Source organism: Geotrypetes seraphini, chromosome 15 (assembly GCF_902459505.1).
Source record: "Geotrypetes seraphini chromosome 15, aGeoSer1.1, whole genome shotgun sequence".
NCBI classification, from domain to species: Eukaryota; Metazoa; Chordata; class Amphibia; order Gymnophiona; family Dermophiidae; genus Geotrypetes; species Geotrypetes seraphini.
In genome coordinates this window covers 3,199,686-3,216,937 of record NC_047098.1, presented here as the reverse complement: position 1 = coordinate 3,216,937, position 17,252 = coordinate 3,199,686, and the positions used below count along the sequence as shown (strand labels likewise).

The window sequence follows — 17,252 nt, the reverse complement described above, 5'->3', positions numbered from 1 at the left end:
ACAGTAACCTCTTTTCTCTGCTGCTAACTGTTGGTGACCTTGTCATGTTATTCCTGTGTGTCTTACTCTGACCAGCTTTTATTGGGTGAGCAAACAAATTAAGTGGAACTTGAGAGAGGACACCTGGCAAATAAAGGTCACCCAGTTACCAAATCAGCCATTGGACATACTGATTGATTGCTACTGTGAGACCACTGCCCTGATCAGAACAGAAAGGTGGTAGCTAGCCACTGTTAAGTGTCTCCTGTTAGAGCTAGATTTGCATTCTACACTTTCGCCACCCTTCAGCAGTATAGCATCTGTCAACGCATTCTGTGGTCTCAGAACGTGGACACTAAGGCTGGCATGTTGGCTCAGTGGGAGTGCTTGCATTGTCATGAAAAGGATGTGTGTGATCTCAGGGACTTGCTGAGACTCTGGAGGTAGAAATCACAGGGGAGGAGGTCTCAGCCATTGCTGAATGAGGACTTCTATAGCACAGATTAGCCAAGAGCTCTTGCTGTAATGAGTGAAGGGGGAAGAGGGACTACACTATGTACAATAGAGCAGGGCTTGACAAATTTTCTTTGAATTCAGAAGCGAGTGCCCAAGACAAACCATCTCTCTTGCCTTCCACCCCTCCTCTTAAGTTCATGAATGTTTGGGAAAGGGGAAGCAGCTCTCTCATAAACTGATTTATTAAGGCAGTTTTCCCATTCTGTGCCTAAGGGAGAAAGGGATCGTAAATTCCATCCTCCCGATAGATGAGACAAACAAGCAAATTGTTTGTTTGCCTTACATATCACCAGTCTCTCTCACTCTCATTCTTCGCTCCCAGGTAACTAATGGTTTTGGAAGATTGCCTCCTATTCCCTTCACCATCTGCTACTGCTAATGAAACAGCATGGTTTTCCTCCCTTTAATCTTTAGCTGTGCAGTGCAGGAAGTTCAGCTGAGACTTGAAACTGCGAGATCAGACTGCACTTCTTCCATCACTCTGCTCAAACTTAGAAAGCTAAAATGTGTTGCAATCTAAGGAAAGGTACCAAGTCTTAGCGCACGCTTACTTGAGAAATGAGGCGACAATGTCAGGTGGGTTCTGTTTATCAGATACAACAATTTGTCCATTAAAACAGTATATCTCTGAAATGATAGAAAGATGTGGTTTGTTGAATTTGAATCAGCATCTTCTTGATTACTTAACCAGCTGAATAACTCAGTTTCTAAGACTTGGTCCCTTTTCTTGGATTATGACACAAATAGTGGTAGGATGTTAGGAAACATGCTGCTTCTATAGCAAAAAAAAAAAAAAGAATTGGGGGTCATGGAGTCGATCATCAGTCAGGATTTTTAAGCCCCGCTCTAGAGGTTGGCCTGGTTATAGTGACAGACACTTCAGCCTGATATAACTACATCTCTATCAGGAAGGATAGTATGTGATGAAAGGGGAAGAAGCAGCACTATATATCATTTTGAAGCAAAAATAGCAAGGCTTAAGGGATGAGTAGAGAAAAAAATGGAATTTGTATTGGTGTAATTTGCCAACCTCCTTAACAGGCAGAAGAAATAGATTTAACAGGAGATATCCACATCATTTCTACGAAAGGGAAAGCTTTTGCTGGGTGATATCAAACTACCAGGTATTGAGATATCTTGGCTGTGGTGTTTAGAAACAGGGAAACAGTTCTGGCAACTTGTATCAGCGTTAATGCTGTCCGGTTCCCAATTTGAATCGATTTGTTTTGGGGAAAATCACCTCCCTCTCACTGTCACCCAAGTCTCCGCTGCTGCTTCTCTAATTGCCGGCCAGACCCTTCAAATCACTTCCTATTCTGGGGCAGAACCAGCAGCCTCCATAAATGCTGACTTCAGCCCCACAGTGAATAGCTTCTTTTGCAGCAGCGACATGGGTATCAGGGTGGGAAGGCAGAACAGAGAGGAGGCAGATGCTGTATTGGGGTACATCATAGGGAACAGAGGCTGAATGGAAGTGATGGGGAGTGGAGAGAGAGGGCAGACACTGGATTGAGTGGGAAGAGGGGAGAGAAGAAAGGCAAACACTGGATAGAAGGGGGCGGTGAAGTTGAGAGAAGGAAGGGAGATGCTGGTCCTGAGGGAGGAGGGAAGAAGGAAAAAGAGGAGAAGCTGAACATGATGGATAGGAAGATATAGAGATATGGTGCTGGATATGGGGAGAGGGATAGAGTCAGGGGTGCTGCTGGACAGGGCAAGAGAGAAGAGATGCTCAAAATGAAGTTAGGGGCAGGGACACAGAAGGGAGCAGAGTGATGGTTATGAACAAATGCCAAACGAGAAGACCCTAGCAAATGAGTTAAGACAGAAGAAAGCGGAAACCAGAAATTGAGTCCAACACAAGTACAAAAATTAAAAGACCAGACAAGAAAGGTAGAAAAATGAATTTTATTTTCTGTTCATTGATAGTAGCCTTAAGGAATAGAATCAAATTGGAAAATCAATCCATATGAGTGAATCAAATCGAAAAGTTTTCGGCCAAATCAGTCAGCTCGAATCAGCACCAACACATGGGTTGAGGGGCAACACTGAATTTGGTCCTTAAAAATGAAGATAGTGATCACCAGGTAGTCGTTCATTCCAAGGCAAGGATTCTAGACCTCAGGAAAGCTAAATTTAAGTGGAAGAGTATCTGGGTGAAATAAGTTTAGAGGAAGCAGGAGAGCAGTGCTAAAGTAGATAGAGGTCTGTGGGTTCTTTTTTCTTACCTTTAATATTAACACGAAGCTTATACAAACTAGTTCTCAATCCAAATAAATCTAAAACCCATCTTTTTGCCGCCGGTGACCTCACTTCCTTACCTCTCTAGTACAAGAATTCTTGGTGTAATTTTCGATAACAAATATACATTTAGACCCCCAGCTATCACTGGTTATTCGACTTTCATTCTATAAACTAAAATTAATCTCTACTTCATCCTCTGGCTCCTAGTCATTTCGATTACTGCAACTCCCTGTACAAAGAACATAGAGTATAAGACATACCGTTTGTAACTTGTCCAAAATACAGCTATTAAGATAATCAACAAGGCACAAAAGGTCCAGAGAAGAGCGACTAAGATGGTTAAGGGGCTGGAGGAGTTGCCGTACAACAAAAGATTAGAGAAACTGGGCTACTTCTCCCTCAAGCAGAGGAGATTGAGAGGGGACATGATTGAAACATTCAAGGTACTGAAGGGAATAGACTTAGTAGATAAGGACAGGTTGTTCACCCTCTCCAAGGTAGGGAGAACGAGAGGGCACTCTCTAAAATTGAAAGGGGATAGATTCCGTACAAACATAAGGAAGTTCTTCACCCAGTAGTAGAAAACTGGAACGCTCTTCTGGAGTCTGTCATAGGGGAAAACACCCTACAGGGATTCAAGACAAAGTTAGACAAGTTCCTGCTGAACCGGAACGTACACAGGTAGGGCTAGTCTCAGGGCGCTGGTCTTTGACCAGAGGGCTGCCACATGAACGGACTGCTGTGCACCATGGACCACTGGGCTGACCCAGCAGCGGCAATTCTTATGTTAGGAATTCCCAAATCGACATCTGGCATGTTAAAATCACCTATTAATAATACTTCCCCTTTTATAGCTATATTCTGAATGTCTGCTGTTAAATCTCTGTCCACCAATAGAAATTTTCCATGCCCTCTTTCCAAATTGACCCACAGTGCCTCTTCCTTATCCTGCAGCTGTGTGGCTTTAATATGATCTTTAACATATAACCATTCCCCTTTCCTGCACAGATTATAGCCCGGTATAACTATATCACAATAGAGAATGGCACGGGAACAAATTTTCTCCCATCCCTGCAGGAACTCCATTTTCCTGTCCCATCCCCACGAGTTTTGTCACTGTCTCTGCCCCATTCCTGTAAGCTCTGCACTTAGGATTTTAAAGTGTTTGAGGCTTGTGCAGATGAGGACGGAGCTTGCAGGAAAGGGGCAGGGAGAGGAAAAGAACTCTACGGGGAAAAATTTGTCACCATGTCATTTTCTAATCACAGTCATGCTTCTCCATGAACCACATCTCTGTGATGGCCACTAAATCAAACTCAGCTTCTTCCATTACAGCCTCTAGATCCAGAACCATGTTTCCAATACTTTGAGCATCAGTATATACTGCTGTTTCCCAGACTTTGCCCCTTTTCCCATTTGTGTAGAGGTATTTAATGATTCACTCACCTGAGCACTTATACTCACCTGGGGACTTTGATCACCCTGCCCCAACGATTCTAGTATAAAGTCCTCTTCAGTCAGTCTGCTGCTGAGGACACTTCTTTGATAGATGTATACCATTCCTGCTGTGCAGCCCTTAGAAAGCCATCCCATAGTTCAAGAAGCCAAAATGTTCTCGACGACACCATCCATGCAGCTACGCATTCATCTCCAGGATGTGAGCTTCTCTGTCCAGGCCTTATCCCTTGATGGAGGATCAGCGAGAACACCACCTGCACAGCTGACTGCTTCACTGTCTCTCCCAGAGCCTCAAAGTCATCAGTATCATTAGTGCCAACATGGATGAACAGCATTGGATAATAGTCATTAGGCTTGAGGAGTCTCTGTAAGCTCTTCCTAATATGGGACATTATGTCTGGTCTGCAGATAGTGATGATATCTTCATCATTACCTCGGGAAGCAGGTTCCCATTTGTTCGATTGAGCAACCAAGCCGCTGTTGTGTGCCTGCAAAGAGTACACTTCCCCTTCCGTATTCGCAGTTTCTGTATCTACAGATTCACTTATTGATAGATTTCAATGTGCAGGATTTTGATTAGATCCTCCCTGCTATTGCATACTCTAGAATTAGGGACATCCTGGATTCTCTGCCAGGAGAACTGTTCTGGCAGTTGGTCATGGAATCCATGCAGGTGGGGGTTATACGAGAGCTCGTACTTAAAGATTGGGAGAGTGTTTCAGTGGTTGATCATCTGGCATCCAGTAATCACTGAATGGTGTGGGTCAATATTAGGATTTGTGCTGAAAGTGAGGGTCCTAGACTTCAGGAAAGCTGACCTTGTCAAGATGGGGGAACACTTCATGGAATTATTAGCTGGCTGGGAACATATGGTAGAAGTAGAAAAGCAGCGAGAAAGCAACAAATCTCTTTGTTAGGAAAGAAAAAGAATGCTACTGTGATTCTTGAAAGAAGTAGCTGAAAAGGTAAGGAAAAAAAGGTTACCCTTCATAGGCTACAAGAAATAACAGAAAGAGAAAAACAAGCAGCTATATGAGCTTGAAAGGCTAAGAGAAATTGGTACAGTAGGAAGGCAAAGATGCAAATGGAATTAGAAATGATCAATACAACAAATTGGGGGGAGGTTTTTTTTCTTTGTGGAAGTATAAAAGTGGCATTGTGTGATTGAAAGATGAACAGGAGATGTCGGAAATGTCTTGTTTGTACTTAGATGAAGGGCCAGAAGGAAGCAGGAATACAGAAAAAACGCCAGTGAGAATAGACTGAACAAATTTTAGAAGGCTGTGTTCATAAGGAGCTAGTTAAACGAAAAGGCCAAGCAGTGGGATACATCGGAGGGTATTGAAAAGGCAATTCTAGCTCAACATTTCATTCCTTCCAAACCAACAGAATGTTTGGGCATCACTCCATTCAAACCACACGTGCAGAAAAGGAGGCAATAATTTCATATGTTTCTCATTTTTTTATGCATGATCCACTGCAAGTTGTGACAAACATGGAGGAACCAAGTGAAGCTTGACCAAAATTTAATACTAAGAAATGCAGGTTTGTGGATTTAGGTTGCAGAAACTTGAGAGCAATACAGTGAGGGAGAAGGGTTCTACACACAAATAGAGCAGGACCACATCTAAAGATCTTAAAAAGGTTCATAAAGTGACGGCAAAAGTCAGAAGGATGCTTGCAGCAGGAAAGGATAATATTGCAGCTACTAAAGTGGTAAGTCTTCTTTCTCATAAAGCATATTGGCAAAGGTTAAAGATCTAAACATGTATATCCTGAAGAAAAAACAGGAAAGGGAAGATACATTAGACCAGTGGTCTTCATTAATTTTTCTGCTAGGGCCACTTAGGATTCTAGTGAACGGAGGGAGAGCTGCAAACATCTTCCCATGTGGGGCCACAACATTGCTGACCATCCGTCCCCACCAGTCAGGCTTCAAATTTCATATCCTCAGTGTTGGGAGCATTTCCAAATGCATTCTCTTTTGTCTACTGAAAAATGCCTTATCCTTCAAGCATATGGCTCTTTCCCCATCCTGAGCCTGGATAGAGAGGCAGAGTAGCAAGGAAAAAAACCCCAAGACAGGTAATGGGGGCCCCTTCAGAGGTCTTTGAGGGCTGCCATTGGCTCCTGGGCCTTGGCATTGAAGTCCATATTCACAATTTGGACACAGAGCAAAAACAGCTCTGGGAGAAAGTTCTGTTTCAAGCATAGAGCTGGGCCAAGTGCTTAGGACTACACACCGCACATTATTAATATTAGTAGTAGTAGTAATACTTTGGACTAAAAATATTTTGTACACTGGTATATATGTTAGCTGCAAATGGCAATGAATATTATCTATAAATAGAAAGGAAGTTTATAGGCAGCATTTACTATCTAGTTCCTTATAGGGTTTTGTCTGAGTGAAATATATTTACTCCTAAAGGACTTTACTACAGAACGCTTTCCTGTTCCAATTTCCCTCTCTATGCCAGTGGTCTGAACAAAGATTTCCTGTCTAGAGTCCCTACATAAGAACATAAGCATTGCTAGTTTGGGACAGACCAACAATCCCAATACAGTGGTGCCTCGCATAAAGAACGCCTCGCACAGCGAACGCTGCACACAACGAACTTCATTTCATGATTCATACAACGAACTTCGTTTCACACAACGAAGTCGCCCGAGCTTCCACGATCGCTGCCGATGTATTGCATCCTTCCGCGCAGGCACTGCAGGCAGTTGTTAGTCACTGCGCTTAACGCGTTTCACATAACGAACTTTTCGCATAACAAACTTGCTCCTGGAACGAATTAAGTTCGTTGTGTGAGGCACCACTGTATCTTGTGTCCAGCCGTGGCCAATCCAGGCACAAGTACCTGGCAAGATCCCAACATTTTGCAAGTTTCTATAAGTGGGTATGGTGTGATGTCCAAAGTGAACAAGTGCCTGGGTTTCTCCATTTCATATACCGGTCCACGCTGTTTCTTGCCTTCTTTGGGTTTGAAGCCATTTTTAGGCAGTTTACAAATTAAAATAAGCAATATGCATAAAATCATATAAATTATCCTCAAACTCATTCCATCATAAACTTCCTCAATGAGCAGTAACAATTTGACTAAGTCGACTGCCTCAGGGAATTCTAAATCATACGCTTATGTAACTCTACAGTGTGTGGTTGGAGCGTATTGTTCTGAACAGTTGAATCATTTTCTCCCTCTAAAGCAGGGGTGTCCAACCTGTGGCCCCGTGAAGTATTTTGTGCGGCCCCGGTCGAGGACGATGCAGTGTTTTCCTCTGCTGCCCCCGGGTGTTTATCATCTTGCTGGCTCCCTCCTCCGTCTTGCTTCGTTTGTACATTTCTGCAGCCCCAGAAGCATTTTTTTCGGCCAATGAGGTCCAGGGAAGCCAAAAGGTTGGACACCCCTGCTCTAAAGTGAATCATGAACTTTATTGCTTACTTTTCTGCTACAGTACTTACCATTCCTATAGCACTTTGAGAAGGAACACCCCCTCTGACCTTGTGCAATGGTGCTTATACTCCAATTCTTTGTTTTCTTTGCCAGCAACAGATCCTCGGGACACACCTTGCTAATCAGGTTTTCAGGATACCCACAATGAAATAAATTTGCATTCACTACCCCCATTCTAAGATTTCTGAGTTGAGAAACCCTGCTCAAAAGTATATTTTTCTCTTCCCTTTGGTTGTTAAATCTCAAGAGGATTGTGAAAAATTGCAAGAAGACCTTGCGTTGTGAGCAAGTGCAAAGTGATGCATGTGGGAAAAAGGAACCTGAACTATAGCTAATTGATTCAGGGTTCCAAATTAGAAGTCACTGCCTAGGAAAAGGATCTAGGTCATCGTTGAGGATACATTGAATCCTCTGCTAGGTGTGGGGCAGCTAAGAAAGCAAATAGACTATTAAGAATAATCAGAAAAGGAAAGGAAAACAAAGATGAGAATGTTACAATGCCTTTGTAAAGCTCCATGCTGCAATTGAACTTTGAATACTGTGTGCAATTCCTGTCCAAACTAAGTTAGTTTTTTGAAGTCTAGAACCTTCTTAATATTAAACCGTACCATGTAGTGATCACTGGATGCCAGATCACCACCCACTGTAACATCAGAAACACTTTCCCTGTTTGTAAGCACTAAGTCCAGTATGATGCCTATTTCCATGTTTCTGGTTCTGATGTACTTAAAAAAATGTTACCATGAGTTTTGCCTGTTTGGCAAGTTTCTCTTCATATTTTTTATCAATGCTTAGAGTCTAACTTGCCAATGCTGATATCAGTGCTTATGTCTCTTATTCATCTGATCCTTTTAAAGGATGGTTGTTGTTTTTTTACTCTAATAGCCTCTTTCACTTCACCTTTTAACCATACCAGCTCTTATTCTTTCTTTTTTTCCACCTTTGTTAATATGTGGACTATCTCTGGTCTGGGCTTCCACAATGGTACTTTTAAATAATGCAAAATAGAAACAAACTAACACACCACTTCAGCCAGAACAGTGCATCTCACTACACCGGCCTCAGAACTGGAGCCTACGCACAGTAGTTTTATCACAAACTCGAGTGATCAGCGTAGCAGCTTTGCTCCTTGCTCCAATCATTGGCCAAAAAACTAATACTGAAATTCTTATAACTTGAATAACTTAATTATTTAATATTATTTTTAGAAAATTTTTAAATTTTTTTAACATTTTAAAATACATCTCAGTATCTTTGCAGTTTCATACACATTATTTTTGTTTGAGTATATGCACTTCTCCAGGATTTTGAAAAAATTGACAAGCTACTTATCTCAAACAGTGCTTGTCTCTGGATGTGCTTTTCAAGCAGTGCTCATGTATTACATAATGACCATGCCTGGTTTAAGGTCCTTTGCTACCAATCCTTTTGGCTTCTTTTTAACCATTTTCCTAATTTTATTGTAGTCTTCCTTTCAAAAATTAAATTCTGCTACTTTAGATTTCTTTAGCGATGTCATTCCAGATAGCTCAAATTTGATCACATTTTGATCACTGTTTCCACCTAACACAGTTACCTCTTGTACTATGCCCTGCATTTCACTAAGGACCAAACCTAAAATATCTCCCCCTCTTGCAGTCTCTAGAATGGTACATATTATAAATGAGATCTCACCAGATATACATCAATACCATACTTCTCCCTATGCACACTAGCATCCTTTTAACTTTCACTGTCACTTTTTCAAACTGTTTGGCCACCTTAAGGTCATCACATACAATCACACCCAAGTCCCACTCCTAACTGTACTATTCCTTCAGGTTTTTGCAGCCCAACTGCATGACCTTGTATTTCTTAGCATTAAATCTTAGCTGCCAAATTTCAGATCATTCTTCAAGCTTCGCTAGGTCCTTCCTCGTGTTATTCACACTATCGGGAATATCTATCCTATTGCAGATTTTGGTACCGTCCGCAAAGAGGCAAATCTACCTGACAGCCCTTCAGCAATATTGCTAACAAAAGTGTTAAGAGCAGGCCCAAGAACCAAATCTTGAGGCATGCTACTGGTAACATCCTTTTTCTCGGAGCAATTTCCATTGACCACTACCCTCTGTCGCCTTGCATTCAATCAATTCCTAACCTAGGCAGTCACTTTGGGACCCATCCCAAGGGCACTCAGTTTATTTATTTATTAGACGCTTTGCTAAAATCTAAATACACTACACCTAGCCCACTCCCATCTATCCAATTCTCTGGTCATTCAGTTAAATTGAAAGAAAGTAGGTGGGGATTCAAGGTCCGCCATAGATGATTAGGATGCAGCTGTAAGGTACCCAAAATAATTGGGGCAGGTATAGAGAAATACGGTGCTTCATTTGAATAGGGGCTGCTGGAGTTTTGAGTACTAATTTAGCTGTCAAATAGAGTTGTCTCCCTGGCAACAAGTTGCCTAGTTATAGTACTCACATTATTCTGAGCCTTGTTTTCATCTTTTTTTCTTATAATAACCATTCTGATAGTATTTGACCTGCTAAACCCTTTTCCAGGCCTCTAACATCAGATTTTGTTGTATCATAATAGTTGTCCAGTTTCTAAGGGTACTATAGGAAAATTAGTTTCTTACCTTGATAATATTTCTAGTAGAAAGGCATACGAGTCTTGAACCAGTAGGTTATTCACTTCTAATTGCGAGTTGTGTAGAAGGGATCATCTACATTTTTGGCTCCACCTCCTATATCACTGGGCTGGGCTGTATCTCCTCAGTTTGTATCAAAGCAGTTGAAAACCACTATAAGAGGATAAATAAAAATGAGGGGCACAGGGAACTCCCTGACAAAGCCAAGTCTGTTTCTGCAGCAATTACAATTAAAGAAACCAAAGCCAAAGGGGCAGCTGAGTGAGTGCATTTGTAGGTCAGTAAGAGGAGTTTGAATTTTATTTGGAAATGGATGGGAAGCCAATGAAGTGACTTTAGGAGAGGGGTAACATGAGTACAGCAGCTCTCCCGGAATATAAGTTGTGCAGCTGAATTGTGGATGGATTGGAGGGGAGTGAGATAGTTAAGCAGAAGGCCTTAGGGTAGCGAGTTGCAGTAGTCTTAAGTGTGAGAGATAAGTGTTTTGGTAGTGTGTTCAGAGGGTTGGATTTTGGTAATATAGAGGAAGAAGCGGCAGGTTTTAGCAATATGTTGTAGGTGGATGGTGAAGGAGAGAGAAGAGTCAAAGATGACCCTGAGATTATGAGCAGATAAAAGGGTTGTCCTCCCAGCTACAGACTTGTAACAGGAGAATCTATGTCTTCTCCCAGGCAGGACTGCCCCAGTAAAACTGGGGGCCTCTAAAGTAGCGAGAAACCTGAAATTAAAAAATGAAATCAGAGCTGATCAGACACCAACTCGCAAGTAGAAGGTAAAACTGAAGAGGGAGTACAGCCCAGTAATACAGGACGTGGTGCCAAGAAATGTAGATGTTGCCTTCTACACAACTTGCGATTAGAGGTGAATAACCCACTAGTTGAAGACTCATATGCCTTTTGCACTCAATGGATGTTCGGGGTGGGGGAGAGGTTAGTGCTGTTTTGAGATGAATCACTGGAATAACTTGGGGTGTTTAGTTACCAGCTAGAGAATGACATGGGGAGGGTATCTGGCATTCCCTAGTACATTAGCCTTCAAGAGGTTGTTCCAAATTGATGGAGAAGCATCTGTTAGACAACTGGTGATCCGATTCAGTCCTTAGCATGGTTTAGATCAGGGGTGTCCAACCTGCGGCCCTGTGAAGTATTTTGTGCGGCCCCGGTCGAGGGCGATGCAGTGTTTACCGTCTTGCCGGTTCCCTCCTCTGTCTTGCTGCAGCGTTTATGCATTTGTGGGGCCCCAGAAACATTTTTTTTTTTTTGCCAGTGCAGCCCAGGGAAGCCAAAAGGTTGGACACCCCTGGTTTAGATCTTCCATATGCCAAGCAGCCTCCTGGCATGGAAGAGCATTTTTCTCTTTACCCCCTACTGGTGCTTTATTTGTGATGTACAAACTATTGTCCCTTTTCATACTTGAATAAAAAAGCTCTGAGGCTCGTTCGACTTCGGACAAGGAGAAACTGTCGCCCAGACGTTTGATCCAACCCAGGCCTCGTTTCAGGCTCATGAAGGAAGGACCGGAAGTGGAGGCGGCGGCAAAAGAGCCCGTGACTCCGCCCCCTCCTTTGCTAGGCGCCATCGAGAAAGCGTCCTCGTCACACGTGAGCTCTGACGCCCAGCAGAGGGAGCCAGCGGCAGCGGCGCCGTGACGTCAGGGCACGAAGGGGGCGTGGCTGCGGGGGGCTCGAGGCGCTGGCGAGACGAGGACGGACGCAGCGGGCGCGACTGGAACCGAGCGTCTGAGGTGAGACGAAGCGGCGGCGGCTCGGGCCAAGCGCCGGCGCGGCACCGCGAAAGGCGGCGGAAGCGGCGCTTTGCGCTCTCCTCGGGCGACGCCGGGCCCCGCGTCCTCCTCGGAGCCTTTTGTTGGAGCCGCGCGCCCGCTTTGCCACCCTGGGCGCGCGCTCAGCTCCGGTTTGCTCTCGAGTGCGTTTTCGGGGGGGGGGGGTTAGGGTTCTCGATTTTCGGGGGCTATTTTGTTTTTGTCCTTTTTGTGTGAAAGGAGAAGGGGGCTGGACGAAAATAAACGCCTCTCTTGTGGACGAACAGTGCGCATGCGTCCGCAGTTCACGCTCTACGTGCTGATAGGTTGCAATGTTAGAGAGAATTTTCGAAAAAAACGCAGCGGGCCGTCGATTGGTGAAGACTTGGCGTCAGTCCCGCCTTTTCCCTTTGTTTTTTTCTCATCCGTGCCTTTTGATTGGCGCTTTTCTTTTCTCGTTCTGTTGTGCTCCTTTTTTTTTTTATGGAACGCTGGGGGGGGGTCCAGGGTCATAGTTCAAATGCCTAATCTCTGTTCCTGGAGGCGGCGTGTCTGGGGGGGGGTCACACGTGCACCGAGTTGTGGGTGATCTCAGCTGACTCTCCTCAATAAAACCACTAATGTACAATTGGCAGCACTAATAAAAATTAAAAAAACAAAACCTGCACCTTGAGGGAGTGTAATAGAATGAACTTCAGTTAAGAAAATGTTTTTATGAAGAGGACAAAAAATTCACAGTAAATGTAAAAATAACAGAGTTCAAAAACTTGGGATTACCAGAGATCAAGACATATTTGTGGTATTGGGATGGAAAAAATGGACATGTTGGAACGTAAAGGGTTCAAGGTCAGGCCAAGGGTCCACCTAGAACTTTCGTATGGCGGTATATAAAAATAAATTATTATTATCCTGTTCCCAACAATGGCAAATGCAAAAGTACTAATATTCCATGCTAGGAATAAGCAGTGGCTTTTCCCATAACATTAATAACAGTTTATGGACTTTGTCCTCCAGAAATTTATTCAAATCTTTTCATATACGATTGTATTAAGTGATTTTTTTTTTTTTTCACAGTCTCCGTAATTAATTCCAAAGTGGGACTATATGTTCAATGAAAATATATTTTCTTGTTCTTAAATGCATTACTGTGTAACTTTCTCCCCCTCCCCCCTTTTATAAGGCTGCCACTGCAGTAACTGCCCTGAAGCCCATAGAGATTTAAAGGGCTTTGGGGCTTTTGCCGCAAAGCAGCTGCTAGCACGGCTTTGTATAAAGAGGGGGGTATACAATGTTCCCTGTCTTTGTGCTTTTTGAAAGAGTAAAAAATTTATTTCTGTTTATCCATTTCACTCCATTCAGGATTCATATTTTCCATGACCCGTGCCATTATTTTTAGTCATACTCTATGCTTCTTAACTTGTTCAGAGAAAATATTGATGCTTGACATATTTAAAATCTCCATCTACTGACACCTAACCCCAGATTTTACAAAACCATGCTAGCTGCCACATGGCCAGAGCCCTTTAAATCTCTGGGCTTCAGGGCAGTTACTTCAGCGGTAGCCGCTAGTGTGGCTTTGTAAAAATATTTTCAGCACAAAAAATCTATAACAAATAAAGTAATTGTTTTTGTAGTATTTTTTTCTCAATTACTGAAAAAAGAGATGCTTAATCATTTAGGGGCCCTTTTACTAAAACTTAGCAAATGCACTCTAAAACAAAGGGAGAACGTGGGCATCTTAGCATTTAGAGCCAGATTCTGTAAACAGTGCCTAAGCATGCCTACATTGTAGGTACTTCCCTGTGCAGTTGTCAATCAGCTGCTAGGCATCCTTTATAGAATCATGCCTAATGGTGCCTAAGCAGACTTAGGCATCCTAGAGATAGGCGCCAGCACATTAAGCCAGATTTTACCTGGTCTAATCTACCGGCACTTAACTCGGATGTCTGACGATGCCTATTCTTCACCCCTAACCATACCTACTTTTCAGGGGGGCATCATGCCTTGACTTAGGCATCACTAGGCACCGCTTTGAGTTTCGGGCGTAACACTTTTCATTTTTTTAAATTTATCAATTAACTTTAATAGTGCAGTCAATTACCACACTGTTTAAACTAACACAATTTGGGTTGTATGTGGATTTTAATTAGGTGCTGCTAGGCAAATAGACACCGTTTATAGAATCTGGCCCCTTACTGTACAATAAACTTTAGTAATAGGGACCCTTAGACTCTTTTTCTATTTAGTTGCTTTCACTGTTATCAGGCCTTTCATGTTTTTTCAACTTGAGAAGGCAGTTTGTTACGAAGGATCTACATTCGGAATTTCAGATCCATTAAGCAAAAACACTGATGGCAGGCAATCGTGGTAATGTGTAAATACAAGAGGGAAATCCAGGCCTGCTGTTTTATTTATTAGAATTTATTTACTGCCTTTTTTAAGAAATTCACCCAAGGCAATGTACAGCAAGAATAAGTTGAACATATGCAATAGATCTGTGATTCTTAAACTTCTCTTGGGGAACCCCAGCCAGTTGGGTTTTCAAGATATCCCTAATGAATATGCATAGTGAGATTTGCTTATAAAGTAGGTAGTAAGCATGTAAATGTCTCTCATGCATATTCATTAGGGATATTTTGAAAACCCAACTAGCTGGGGGTTCCCCAGGATAGGTTTAAGAACCACTGCAATAGATACAGTAATTATAGCAGTGTTTTTTTTCTTTCGGCTTGACTCTACTTGATGAAGCCGTTCATTTCACATTACTGCTTTATCAAAGACGGCTGTAGTTAACGTACCCCTTCTTTTTCCATGCACTCAAAATTTGTACCGTGGAGACCAAAATTCTAATTGGAAAATTTTTTGTGACTGCATTAATATAAAACTTCTGGCAATAAAAAACTATGTAACCTATTTCAATAATGATAAACAAATTTCTTCCAATGTAGCTATGTAAGCTTCTCTTAGCCAGAATCACATCTTGAGCATCCCTGACTGAGATATTATGTCATCAGCTCCAAATCCAAATATTTTAGGATGCTGATAAGTTGTTTTAACCAATGACAGATCTTCTCATGACTGGCAAGTCCCTAAGCTATTCATTGACTGTTGTCCCTTTCGTCATAGGAAAACCTTCCAATTATAGAATTCATATTACTGGTTGTAGACCAACATTTCCATTTAAAGATCCAACTCATTGCCTGAAGAGTCAAGCTGAGAGGAAAACCACCCAGTTTGCAAATATAAGCAGATAAGTGCTACTATTTTTTGAATTTGTAAGCACAGTCTGAAAAGTTATTGTGCACAGTAATGGATACCAGAAGAAAAGGGGGAGCAAAAGCTGAGGATGTGTGATGATCCTCTGGCGTAGACGTACCTTGTGGACCCCAATAGCTGAACACTACAAATTTGATTGGGAACTTGAAGGAGTTCCTTTTTGTAATAACTGAGTTAGTATACTTAAAGCAGGGGTGATAAAGTCTCTCCTCGAGGGTTTTCAAGATTTCCCCAATGAATATGCATGAGATCTATTAGCATACAATGAAAGCAGTGCGTGCAAATAGATCTCATGCATATTCATTGGGGAAATCCTGAAAACCTGACTGGATTGCGGCCCTTGAGGAGGGACATTGACACCCCTGACTTAAAGCAATTTTACTCTCTGTTCCAATCAGGGACATAAAAATACATGCCTGTTGCACTGACCAGGGAAGCTCAGCTTGGGAGATAGATCTGTTTTATGACTTTAAATTGAAAGCTGCTTCATAGAGAGAGCTTTGTTTTTAGTACTTTCTCCGAAAACTTTGCAATATCAGAGAATCTTTCAAATGATCCATAAGTTTGTTTATTTTGGTTCTTTTGTTCTGTTTGTTAAAGGAAACTAATTTTAACACACAAATATGTTTATCTTTGAATTGCCAACAATTTTAGTCTTAAATGAGTTATACATAAGGGGTTGAATGTTAGTCTAGGGACAAAGTAATTAAGAAAATGTAACAATAGGACTAAATTTAAGGGGGTGGAGTAAAAGGTCATAGATTTGCCTTTCTGGAGTACAACCAAAGCGGTTTACATATATGTAGTTATATTTTTATCAGCTGGTTTTGTACCTGAGGCAATGGAGATTTAACCTCCTCTTTTACAAAGCCACCCGACAAAAGCCCCGAACCCCTTAAATTCCTATGGGCTTGGGGACAGTTACCACAGCGTCAACTGCTAGCGTGGCTTTGTGAAAGGGGTAGGGGTGGGGTAAGTGACTTGTCCAGGATCACAAGGAGCTGCGGTGGGAATCAAACCCCATTCCTCGGGATCTCATCCTATTACTCCCTTCAGATTTGGCACAGAAAAAAAAAGTGGTGAGAAATACACACAAAGTTTTAAAACTAAGCTAGGTCAAACTGGATAAATGAGCTCCCCAATAAATCAGTCTTTATTTCATTTTATTGTTTTCCAACAATAGAATGATTGAGTACCACACCATTCAAATCGCCTCTCCCCTCTACACACACAGGTAACACAGATACACACACTTGCAAAGAGAGAGTTCCAAGAACCAAGCTTGTGCCACACATGAACAAATAAAATGAAACGGGCAATTTCAGCAAATATAAGTTAGCCATTTTGATAATCTTTGGACTGGTGGCAGTGGGTGACTCTAGCAGGGACAGGAAAAAGTTGAGCTCTGGGGACATTTAAAGGTACGCTTGGGGACAGTGCCCTGGGTCCCCATTACCACGGTATTGTCATGGCAGCAGTTCCCGTTCCTGTGGCACTACCATGGAATGGTCACCTATTGCTACAGTAATACTGGGCAAAATTAGTCCCCGTTAGTGTGGAATTCCCACGGTAACAGTTACTGTGTCACACTACAGTGTGGATGGACCATTTGGCCATTATCTGCTTTCATGTTTCTATTTAAGGATTGACCCAGGTACAGAGTTTTGAGAATATTGGCAATAATGGAGCTGGAGAATGGTTCCATTTATTTTTTTAAATACTTGTTATCTACATTGTCTAACATATCTTTCATATTTGCATATTATGATACCGTACTATTCACTTAAGATAGAATGTACAGGGAACTACAGTAATGTGAAAGTATCTCACCCCCACCCGTATTATTATTGAATATTTCTGATCTTTAAGCCAAATAATATTGGACAAAGGGAACTTGAGTAAGTAAACATATAACACAGCTTTTAAATTAT

General features: G+C 42.1%; 1 protein-coding gene across 1 annotated transcript in view; it reads left to right on the top strand.

Moving 5' to 3' along the window:
• Window positions 1–11,871: 11,871 nt before the first annotated feature.
• Window positions 11,872–17,252, top strand: part of HP1BP3 (heterochromatin protein 1 binding protein 3) — a 53,907-nt gene continuing 48,526 nt past the window's right edge. The window contains exon 1 of the mRNA XM_033921884.1: window positions 11,872–12,027. The gene's annotated coding sequence lies outside the window, so the exon portion shown is untranslated. The remainder of the gene's footprint in view (window positions 12,028–17,252) is intronic.